The following is a 12168-nucleotide window of genomic DNA, read 5'->3' as shown; positions in this document are numbered from 1 at the left end:
ACCCAGGTTTAACTCTCTGCTCCTGCTCCATATGTGTTGCGCTTGCATGTTCTCTTTGGGTCATCATGGGGTTTCCGTCACAGTCCAAAAACATGCTAATTTCCTATACAAATTTTCTATAGGTGTGAATGGTGTGTGTGCCCTGCATTGGACTGGCACCCCATCCTGGGTTATTCCCTGCCTTGCACCCATAGATAACAGACCCCTTGAACTCTACATAGGGGAGTTGGTATAGAATATGTATGGTTCTATATCACTAAGACTTGTATATCCCTCACGGACAGAGGTCTTGAAGACTTTGCAGATTCTCAGTAGGATTTCTGTCAGGATTTGTATGAGTCGTTCAAGGACACTAATTTTCTTCTTCTTAGACTTCTCTAGAGTGGCTTAATAACAAAAAACCTTAATATGATGCCATGTTTAGCAATCATGTCTTTTCATAAAGCCAAACAAGATTTTTCAATTAACAATTTTCTTTTTTTTCCACTTTTGACTCCATATAGGAGGCAAATGACACAAATAACTGTCATAAATGTGAACATATTTTACATGTTTCCTTGTCCTATTTAAAATTCTATTATCTCATTATTGTGAAAAATTAATCAGAAATGTGTGAAGATATGTTAAGTGGAATTGCTTACAAACACTATGGGTAAATAAACATCCCGACTTCAGAGTAAAGTGTAAGGAAAAAAAGAAAAAGAAAAATTGCTTTGCGATTCTAAGACCAGATGACCTACTTTTCAGGCATCTGTATGTTCTGCAGCTGATGTTGGCCTCGCCTCTTGTCCTGCTATACTAGCAGTCAGCAGACATTTTGTCTGCCTCAGTAAAAAAGCAAGTTCAGAACACACAGCCAGAGTCTTGCAGCGAAGTGAGAAAATCCTGAAGCGCTACGCCCTTCTCTTGCTGCAGCTTCGGTGAGAGGGAGCTCGGAAGTGTTTGTGCTCATGTGAGGCAGAAAATGAGAGAATGGGCGAGAAACAGCATGTGAGTGGGAAGAGGTATTAAAGCAAGGTACAAGAGCCATGTTATGCTGGGAATATTTGTGGCTCTAGTAACTGAACTGAATAAGTGCCAATTAACTTTGGTTAACTTTTAGTTATCATATTAGTGTTTGTTTATTAAAATTTCAAAGCCAGTTTTTAAAAAGCTAAAATAATTCACTTGAATACATGGAAAACTTTTAATGAAATCAAAGTATTTAAACCAGTTTGTTTTACATTTATTTGCAAAGGCACATCAATCTAAATAAAAAATTGCAATGTATAATGTTGGAATCTGTCAGCAACATCATGACAGTTGATTATAAAAAAGTGTGCTAGACTTCACAGATTTATGCTAATCATCTGCAGTACTTGTATTGTAAAGTCCTTGCTGCTGTTTTTATATTTTGTCTACAACAAACAGATTTAGATACAGCTTGGATATACGTTGAACCTTTCAATGGCAAAAAAAACACATCCCTAGTCTGGTGAAGTGAACAGAGATTCAGTATTTTATTTTTGTCGTGTCGGTTGGCTGTGTTTCAATACTGTAGTCTGTCAATTTTTTTTATATACTGTTTATATTCCTACTTTGGAAGCTTCCCTACAACCTCATTTGCAATCCATCCAACCATCTTTTTAGTTATTGTCGCAGGGTATTTCATCAACAATGGATACCTTGCATGGAATGTAAGAATTTCCAATAACCTCTGAAACCTGTTGGCTATAGGCAGCAGACGGTGTGCACCCCTTCAGCTTATGCACTTCTCTATCGCTATTTTGTACACTTCAAGTCACACTGGTCATCGCTTGGGATCACAGCATAATTCACACTACTAGGCTGAAAAAGCACTAATAATTACGTATACAGTATTGCAGTCCAGTATATCCAGCCAGAATGGCCAGCCTGACCAGTGGACTGATGCCCATTACTTTCCACTGAACTAAGCATTGCAAGTTATATGACCAACATGCTAACTGGACATTTATTGTCAGATACACTTTTAATACTTTGCTGCCATTTGTTTGCTTAACACAAAGAGTTATGCAGGTAAACAAGCAGCTCTTTGGACGTTATGTGCTTCCGCATTACCATTCCTTCTATTACAATAGTTACGGCCACAGTCTCTACTGTATGATATAACATCAGTGGAAGGATGAGAAACACCTTGTTCATCTGAATTGTGAACCGATCCACAGGACATAGATTAGAAGGTGGGGCTGGATGATGTCATTAGCATCTTCAGGGTGAGACAGGCAGCTGAAGTGAGCGACTTACAAAGCAGCATTTTGTAACTTGTATGTGCAAACTATGCCAGCATGAGACCCAGGTTTGTATAGCCCCTCCCCCAACAAACATGCAATAATCCAGTTTATACTCTTAGGTACCGGTGAGTAGAGGTGTTTGTCCCCTGACCCCAGGATCCCCCAAAAGATCTTTTTTTTATTGGATTCCAGTAGTTTCAAGAATATGTTTTGTATTTTTAATAACAAATATCTGCTCCATTACTGCATTCAGAATAATATTAGGTAATGAATCCCTAAAATTCAGTCAAATGGGAAAAAGGGTCCTCTTTTTTATGAAAGAATTATCTAACCCACATGTTACACTGTTCATTCAATTAAACTGATTTTTTGCTTAACAAATGCATACTGCACAATTTTTACGTGTTTTCAATGAAGTATGTGACAGTTTAACATCTCGTCACAGGCTCTATACAGTAAAATCCGAGGTCCCTGCGATGCTTAATTAGCAGTTCCTGTCAAGATACAAACCTGAGGGGTGGGACATTTCTAACAGCTTTCCTGGATGCTTTAAAAGAGCCCCTTGTAGGTAAAAAGAGTGCTGCTGCATGTCTTCTGCTGACCTATTTAGATAATTGCACTCTTCATTATGAAACTCTGGCTGAAAGAGAAATTGCACTTCCCCATCGGTATCTAGGTAACATAATCTCCCTCTGGCGAGCTAATTGCATGGCATGATAACCTCATAGGCAGTGCCTGTTTAATTTTTCATCTCTTTCAAATAATTATGGATCAGAGGAGAGCGGTATTGATTTGATTCATTTACTTCCCAGTCTGTGCCAAGGTTAATGATTATATGTATTCCAATTACACTGTAAGGATCTAGGAGACTATTTACTTTGATTGGCTTACAATAAATTAATGGCAAAGGTTGCATTGGTACAATCCCAAAATGAGTCAATAAATGCTCTCTAATAATTTACTTCCAAAATAATTTAATTAGAAGTGTACAAACAAAAACATTTCTGATTCTCAGGCTTGCCATTTTTTCCAGTCCTTTTTTTCCAGTTTATTATAAATTGATTGCATAAGTACGGGATACAAAAATAATAGTATTTAGAACAATAAATGACTTCAGCTTACCTTATACTCTGACTCAAACCTGTTATTGTGATCATGGCTGTTATAACTGTTATTGTGATCATGGCTGTTATAACTGTTATTGTGAAAGAAATCAATTCTCTGTAAAGAAAAAAAGCGGAGAAAATGAAACAAACAGTATACATAACATAATTCTTTTCTCAAACATTTTCATCATTTTCTGAAGGTTTGGCAATTAGAAGATTTTGGCTAAGCCAATTGTAGAATTTTGTACATCGTGGGTAATTTATTATGTAAAGAAAATGGTACTGTTATAATTAGTATTTTGCATTGTGCTCTTGTTTTCAATGGATTTAGGAAAGATAAAACGGAAGTAGCATATGCTAATGGTGATCTGGTGACTCGTGGAATGAGATGTTGCCTGGCATGTCCAGAGCTGGGGATTTGAATTCTAATTTGTGTGCGTGTGCGTATGCGTGTGCGTGTGTTTTGATTTTGCATGTTCTCCACGTGTTGCTTGGGTTTCTTCTTGGACCTTTGGTTTCTTCCTGCCATCTGAATATGTTACTTGACATCTCATTGTGTGTGATTGTGTATGCCTGCCCTGCAATGGACAGAAACCCTGCCAGGGTGTACCCTTGTGTGTTCCCTGTGTGTACCCTTGTGTGTACCCTTGTGTGTACCCTGTGTTGCCTGCTCCAGGTGCCTTGCGACCCTGACCGGATAAGTGGTTAGCACATGGATGAACGTGGATGCATCTACAAGGTGAAAGTAAAATATGAAACAAGGCAATAATATGTCTCATTTTTATCTAAGAAATATAACTAAAATCTTTTTTTTTTTTATAGAGGGTTTGCACACAGGTTGGTGCGTATGAGAGTATGAATTGCACTAGTCTTTCATCTAAAATTGTATTTATTCATCAGTAACTTGTTAACGTGGTCTACTGTTATGCAAGAACTGCACTTGTGTAAAAATGTGGTCCACTAAAACTATGAAAAGCACAGATGTGCTGGTTTACACCCTCTCAGCTGTTTTGCAGGCTCTATTTCATATCATTAGGTCTCTGTCTAGTCATTAGTACCACAGCTCATATACTCTGTATTTGAACATTTGGAGGCCCCCAGCTCTACTATAAAACACAATAGTTAATCATGAGACTGCGATGATGCAACAGAATAGCAATTTATATGGCCTGGAAAGTCTAAATAGACTACTAAGAGCATTTCTTTTCACAAAATGCATTGGTTTCAGATGTGACACAAATCACCCAAATAGTGCCAACCTTATGTTTGATAATTAGAAATGACCATCAAATGTGGTCTACCGAAAAAGACAGTACAGCTAGTTGTGATTCAAGTAGGCAAGATGCCTCTTAGCACAATATAGATTTGTGCCTCAGCTTGCTTTTACATCCGACATGTGCACAAAAAAAACTGCTTAACTTTTTCATTCTGAATTCCAGTCAAAGTATAATGCACTGCCAACGTTAACACTGCTGAAGTAGGCTAAAATATACAGAAAAGCAATCATGATTTCAAGTCTCTAATGCCTTTTTAAAGGATTCAAATGAAGGTCAGGAAAGGCTTTCTCTGACTGATTTTCCCGTTATTCACTGAAGACTTTCTGAAGAAGGCGAGCGACTTGGAATGGCTCCTAATACGTCTCACTTTCATTCTCGTGAGTCCTGCCATTGGCAGGTTTGCTCCTGCATTACCGTTTCACAAGGAGCTGCCCCACTTGGGTGATTTACAGCTGTTGACATAAAATATACAGGTTTTAACAAGATTTTTTAACAAGGGCAAGATGTGGGACACAACCTTTGGCTACAAATGTTTTGAGTCTTAACAAGCTACTGAAGAAGAACGACGCTGAGGAAGGACCTTCCTGAAAATGCAGCTTCTATGGTGTGGACTGGGGTCCAGTACATTTTTAGAGCTGGTGTGTACTCTACAGAAACCAGAGCTTGTCTGAATATAGTACATCCTCCCACTAGGTTTGTATTTACCACTGTAAATAATTACAAATACATAATAAGTAAACATTGGGTGTTTTTGGTGGAGGTGAATGGACTCCCTGTGTGATATACTAAACAGAAAGAGATCTACAGTTTTCAAGCATTCACATTAAGTCTAGTTCATCATCACGTCAGTAAGAAATAATGAACATATATGTGTGCATATATATATATATATATTTTTAATTTGAAAATATACTAAAATCTTATATCACATGCTAATTCTGCACCAGTATTATCTCCAAATCATGCTATTGAATGGATTTGAACAAATTTCATTTGTCCATAATAATTCTTTATTAACATTTTCTGATCATACAAATGTCTCCTCCTGTGGGTGGCAGTGGAGCTCCTGGTTGTTTTCTTTTGTAGAAGTTCTCAATGAGGAAGGAAGAGCTGCAAGTCAGTTGTTTGGCACCGTTTTGCAGTTGACACATCAGCGATGGGATCAGGGTCTCAGGTAGGCAGGTGCAGGCTAAGTGCCACGCATAGACATGCACTTTCAGTTCCTCAATCTTGCATCTGTAACTGTCTGCACTGGCACCTATTCAGAAAATTGAGCCTGGGAATTACCGTATGAATGTAAAAACTTCAAATACCATTGGAGATAAGTTAAAAAAGAAATTAGGAGATTGTTTAGATCGCTGTGCTTAAAAAAAATTTTTTTTTTCATTGCACCATTTTAGTTCAGCAGGTAGTATTGTATGCAGTTTTGTTATTGTATTTTTTATAAAATACTTTAAGCAAGTGAGAATGATAATATAACTTTTATTTTGCATTAAAGAAGTTAATGCACCTGTATTTGTCAGTTATACAAAAAAAACTTAACAAAGACATTAATAAAAATGCCCAATATATTATCCAATAATCAGTTTGAAATCAGAATCTTAACAAGACGTGAGATGACTACTGTAGCTAGATTAATGAACTGAGATATGAGGCTGTTTTTATTTCAGTTTTTCCTTTCCATTCTGCTTTTTTCTCTCTTCCCCTCTGCGAAGCTAGTGGTCAGTAGTTTTTACACAAGGCTTTAATCTGCTGTGAGAGTTCTGCTGTGGAACCATCCATTAAAGAGCTCTGAAGCTGCAAAGCCATTCAGGGGGCTGTTAGGGGGCTGGGACAGCCCACATGCTCATCCTCGCCAGAGTGGGCCACTGTGGCTGTCTTCTTGGCGAAAGGCGACGGAAGTCCCCCCCAGTCACATGTGACTTTGGGCATGCCGCCCCCATGTTTACCAAGGGCAGGAACAAAATGGGCCCTCTAGGATCGTTTGTCCTGAAAGGCAGAAAAGCCATTTAGGAAACAATTTGGGGAGCTTGTTAAATAGTGCTACTCCACACCGAAAACATAGCCTCTCCACAACAGATGTTTGTTTTTATTTACTTCACCCTATAATGCAAAGATTGTTAAATTCTGAAATAGACTTATTATGAGACCCTCTAAACAAATGAATGCTTTGCTGTGGATCTGCGGTGAAGGATTATATCAACAAAGGCACATTAGAACTTTTTTACATGTACAGTAATATTAGATGTGAAGCTGCATACATGGTAGGCTTTTTGCTCCTGAACACATTTATGGCATTCATCAATTGTTTAATATCAGCATAAATTACAAAATATTTTGTATTTGTGTGTATCTGAAAATGTCTTCTACAGTATAAACATTTTCATGGTATTTGAGTACATTCACAAAAACAATTGTAATATGGCCAGTGGTCTTTGGTGACTGCATATAAGACAAAGATTAAACTTTTCACATCGAAACTCCAGACCTGGAGGCACCAGTTCCACCTTAAGTGGAGATTGCCAGTTCTCCCCATATTGTATGGGTTTCCTCCAGTTACTTCAGTTTCCTCTCAGAGTTCAAAGACATTCAGTGAGGCTAACCAGTGTCTCTAAATTTCCCATAGTGTATGATTAAGTGTGTGAGGATGAGAGTGCGTGAATGAGCCCTGTGTTGCACTGGTATGCCATCCAGTGTGCCCTATGAGCCCTGTGATGCACTGGTATGCCATCCAGTGTGCCCTATGAGCCCTGTGATGCACTGGTATGCCATCCAGGGTGCCCTATGCCATCTAGGATAGGTTCCAAGCCTCCCAACACCTTGATCAGGACAAACATCTGAAAGATGGATGAATGGACTTAATATTACTGATATTAAATTACAGTTCAATTCAATTCTGCTTATATTGGTCATAATTGAAACAACTGCAGAAAATAAACTTCTGCCACAATGATAAGGTCATTGTGAAATTGCTCCACATAAAATGTTTGACTCAGCATGCCTCAACTAAAACTTGAACTGTAAAAAACATGGAACAATGGAACAATAATGTATTATGTTCCTCTCCTCTGGAAAAATGTGAATTGTTTCATAAAATCACAATGAATCTATAGCACAGGGAGACTGGGTCGGCTTAATGGGAAACACACTTGGAAAAAGGGCAGGTGGCTGGAAGCAAGTGAAACCATTAGCATTTTAAAAGCAGAGTAGTGGAATATTCTGGATTGATGAGTCCTGTTTGGTCAACATGTTTGTAAGGTCTGGAATGCAGTGGTTGTGGCAGTGACCACATAAGAATGAGGACTTGGACAGAATTCCAGTGGCCAGAAAATGACAACGTCTCCCACACCCGTTTTAACCCTGTTTATTGGCCTGATGTTGCCAATAAAATTGGCATGAATCAAACAGTTCACATTTATTAACTATTTTAAATACCGACATAAATAATTATTTTAGAAGAGCTGAAACAAAATACACTAGAGACACACGATGCATTTTTGCCTGAATGAAATTTATTTATGAATGATCTTTGGTCTGTTTTATGTCTACAGTGTGACACAGTGGTTAGCACTGTTGCTTCATGCCCCTGGGACCAGGGTTCAAGTCTCTGCCCTGGTGTGTGAAGTTTGCATGTTCTCCCTGTGTTGTTGTGGGGTTTCTTCTGGGTACTGCCATTTCCCCCCCACGCCCCCATAGTCCAAAAACATGCTGAGGTTGATTAGGGTTACTGACTTGCCTGTTTGATGGGTTGGTGCCCCATCCTGGGTTGTTACCTGCCTGTTGGCTCTGTACCCCCCTGACCTTGTATAGGACAAGTGGTTGCAAAAGATGGATGTCCACAATCTGCCTTGTTAATATTGTACATTTTAATGCATGAATTGATAAGCAATTTTAAATGCATGCATTTCAGATAGTAAGCATGCAATTCTGTGTATATAAGTAGCCAAGGTATTCAGTTCTATTTATTCCAACACTTTTCCAGAGATAAACTGATGCACAGAGTGCAGGTCAAGGGATTATGAGGACAGTGATTGCTGTGGCAGTTTTTGCAGCCACTGATGACCTGAGCAGACACACTGTCAGTTTTCTATGCAGTGAGATGCCTGCTCGACAGCCTTTGCAGCCACTAAGCCACAATAAGTGGCCTGTGACCAAAGAGCCAGATCTTGCCCAAGACTCCAGGGTGGGGTGGACTTCCTCAGACCTTTCAGCATGACTCCAGAACTGGGAATGGGAGTTTGGAGTCTTGAGCACATCTGGTTTTCTTGATGGGGACAGTTTGTGGTGGAAAAAGCCCCAGTGGTTATTTCCTTCCTTATGGTTCCCATCCCAGCAAAGACTATAGAGAGGATCCCTTGTTTAAAATGGAATGAACAATTTGGTCATTGACTAAACTCCATTTGTCAATGTATTTTTCTGTCACCATTGGTATGCCTCACCCACAGCTCACTGAGAGACACATATAGCTATCCTTCATATTCAACAATATTCAGCAAGTGTTTGTTTTGTAAAAATGACACTAACTGAGGTTTGGTTGTATGTTAAGAAAATCAGTGTTAAATTGCATAGAAATGCATGTGTATATCTGATTGTAAATGGTTTCCAAGGTAAATACAGAGTATAGCTGAAAAATGTTTGAAATGAACTACAAGTGAAAACCATACTTGTTTCAGGAAGGCACACTGGTTTCTTAAACTCAAAGTATTACATTTTTTGTTGTAGGGTTGGTACTTTAAATTGAGCATATCAAATTACATCAATTGCTCCAGACAGATGTCCACAACACAAACATGCAGCATTTGCACGAAAGGTTTTCATTTAAAATAAGTTTTGCAAATTACTTCCAAGCCAAAACCAAAATTATATGAATGTGACAAACCTAGAGCTGTATCATTGGTAAATTCCTTTAATTTTTGTGGAAACTTTGAAGGTTGTCCTTTATAAAAATAAACTATTGTGGTGCAACAAAAGTATTGTTTTGTAATGGGTTGTGTACATAATGAGTAATGATTGAAAATAATGCCTATAGAAAGGACGCTGATACTAAGAGAAATTATGATGTGTTGATTATCAGTTTGTCTTGATATTTGTAAACAGTGCATGAGAGAAATGTAAAAAGAAATGAAAGTAAATGAAAATTATATAACTTTCAGACTCAACCCATCCAAAAAATATTTGTACTTGTACAATATTATTAATTTCCAGAGTATGCTTTTCTTGACTAATAGAACACCAAGATAATCATACATACTGTAGTCTCACTCCTGCACTTCAAAAATCCCAATTGATGCATTTCGCTAATGTACTTTGCCTAGACTTAATCTGATTCCTTTGGGTTAGATCATGGAATAAATTTGTTGAGTATGACCTGGTGTCATTCTAACAACTTGTAAACAACAGTCATACACCTCAAAGTTCCTGGCTTTTGGTGGTGAAGGCCAGACATTATTCTTCCAGTAAACGCATGGCCTTTCAAGAAACACCGGCTCTTTTGCATTGTTGGCAGGAATGTGAAATGTAGGAGTGCATTTCAGCTGTTCTCCTGGCAGACATGAATGCCATAGTGTGATGAACAGATGAATATGCGCAACAGCGTTTAAAGTGGAATTTGTTCAACTACAGGAGAAAGCTTTTAATGCATAGTTTTTCAGTCAAAATTGCAGAATATGAGTGCAAAAGAAGTAATTTATGAGCAATGTCTATATCCTAAAGAATAATACAAAAAAAATGAAATCTTTATAAAAATGTTTAAAGTACCAGTGCACAACAAATGAAATATTTTAGCAGGAATCATGAATGGCATGTGGTTAGCTATTGGTGTAATGTATAAATAGATAAAATATATAATAACCAGTGCATGTTTTATAATTCCAGTCTGTCTGAGGGAGTTTTACCCCTGAATGTTTATTCAGGCTACAAATAAACTCCTCCTCAATGACAGAACATCCACTGTCGACAGCAGATGGCAATGATGAGAAAACATACTGACCAAATAAGCACTATACCCAACATTAATTTTATTTGCAGAGGTAATGCACTCAGTTTCAGGCTTATGTTAAAAAAATGTGCAGTGCTTTTAATGACATACTTTCCCATCCACATGACAGGTAGATCCTGCCCAGACTGCTCCCCTATTCCACAGAATATCCCTGTTCCATCTCTGCCCAGACTGCTCCCCTATTCCACAGCACATCCCCGTTCCACCTCTGCATTATATGTAACACACTCAAATTTCTGTTAAGAATTGTTCATTGTTGGCACTTTAATTCTGCTATTGAGTACATTGAGTAATATTTTTTTTAGCACTTCTCACAGGTACTGTAGCTGCAACTTTTTAGAAGTACTCTCAAGACCAATCCAGGATGCAGGTAGAAAAGTATTTCACTACAGACAGACAGTTGCTACAGCCGTCAATAGTACAGTGTGTTTATGTACAGCCAGTCTTGCAGTGTAGTATACAATGTATTAGATGCAGACTCCAGCACCCACATAGAGACTTGCCAGCATGTGAAAACTTACCATGACAACTCTGTAACACTACGTAAGTTTATTCTAAACTATTATGGCTTTAAAGACTTCATAAGCTTAAGGTTGAATTGAGTCCTGCCAGGAATATACATGATATACTTGGAGGCGTCAATCCAGCACTCAGCAGGCAGTGATATTCCCTCCAGTTCGAATGGGCTTCCATTTCAGTATTGGCATGGTTTGATTTGCTTTGTGTGTGGATTTCAGGATCCAGTTAAATCACACTGATTTGTAGTTGATATGAACTGGCAGTGCCTAAACATGTGACTCCCCGCTATCAGACATGCATCCCACTTAGAAGCTGAATTGCTTGTGATTCCTGGGATATGCAAATTCATTTCAGGTCACAGTTACTTTAACAGGCAAACCATTACAAAGATGATGTCATTTTCTTTCTCTGCTTGCACAGAAACCTGTAGTACAAATGCAGGCAGTAAGTCAATAAGTCGATATGGGGAGTACAGGAGAAATAAAACGGATGGCAAGAAATTAAAGGAATAGCAAGAAAACTGGAAAAACAAGCATACATTTATACCGAAAGGAGATTGTGGGAAGAAGGTATGGTGAAACACTTGATAATTCTTAAGTAGGCAACTGAAAACAAGGTCCTGTTTACAAAATGCTAAATAACCAACCTGAAGTGCAATCTAGATTTATTTTAAGTTTGCCACATTCATTTTTCTATGTTTGAAAATTACTGTATACACTTAATTTATAGGTGTACACTTGTGAATTTTCAAGACATGAAGATGATGCTTTAATTTAAAATTTTAATGGCTAGTTCTAAATAAATTCTTATTCAACAGCTCACAGGGCCAAATATTATGCTGTGCAATAAATAATAAGAGCCAAAGACACCTAATGAAACATCACACTCAAAATTGCATTTCGAAAATGCTCAGCAGTAATAGCTTTTATTCTTTTTTTAAACAGTCTGTAGTTTAAATTTATGTAATACCTGGAATCATGTATTAAAGACAACTGTGATAAAGGGAATTAAATAAT

At 37.9% G+C, this 12168-nt stretch overlaps 1 long non-coding RNA gene across 1 annotated transcript in view; it reads right to left on the bottom strand.

Moving 5' to 3' along the window:
* LOC111855602 (uncharacterized) overlaps positions 1-12168 on the bottom strand; it is a 61266-nt gene that overhangs the window by 36410 nt on the left and 12688 nt on the right. The gene's annotated exons all lie outside the window — the stretch shown is intronic.

Source organism: Paramormyrops kingsleyae, chromosome 2, assembly GCF_048594095.1.
Source record: "Paramormyrops kingsleyae isolate MSU_618 chromosome 2, PKINGS_0.4, whole genome shotgun sequence".
NCBI classification, from domain to species: domain Eukaryota; kingdom Metazoa; phylum Chordata; class Actinopteri; order Osteoglossiformes; family Mormyridae; genus Paramormyrops; species Paramormyrops kingsleyae.
This window is presented reverse-complemented; position numbering and strand designations above follow the sequence as displayed.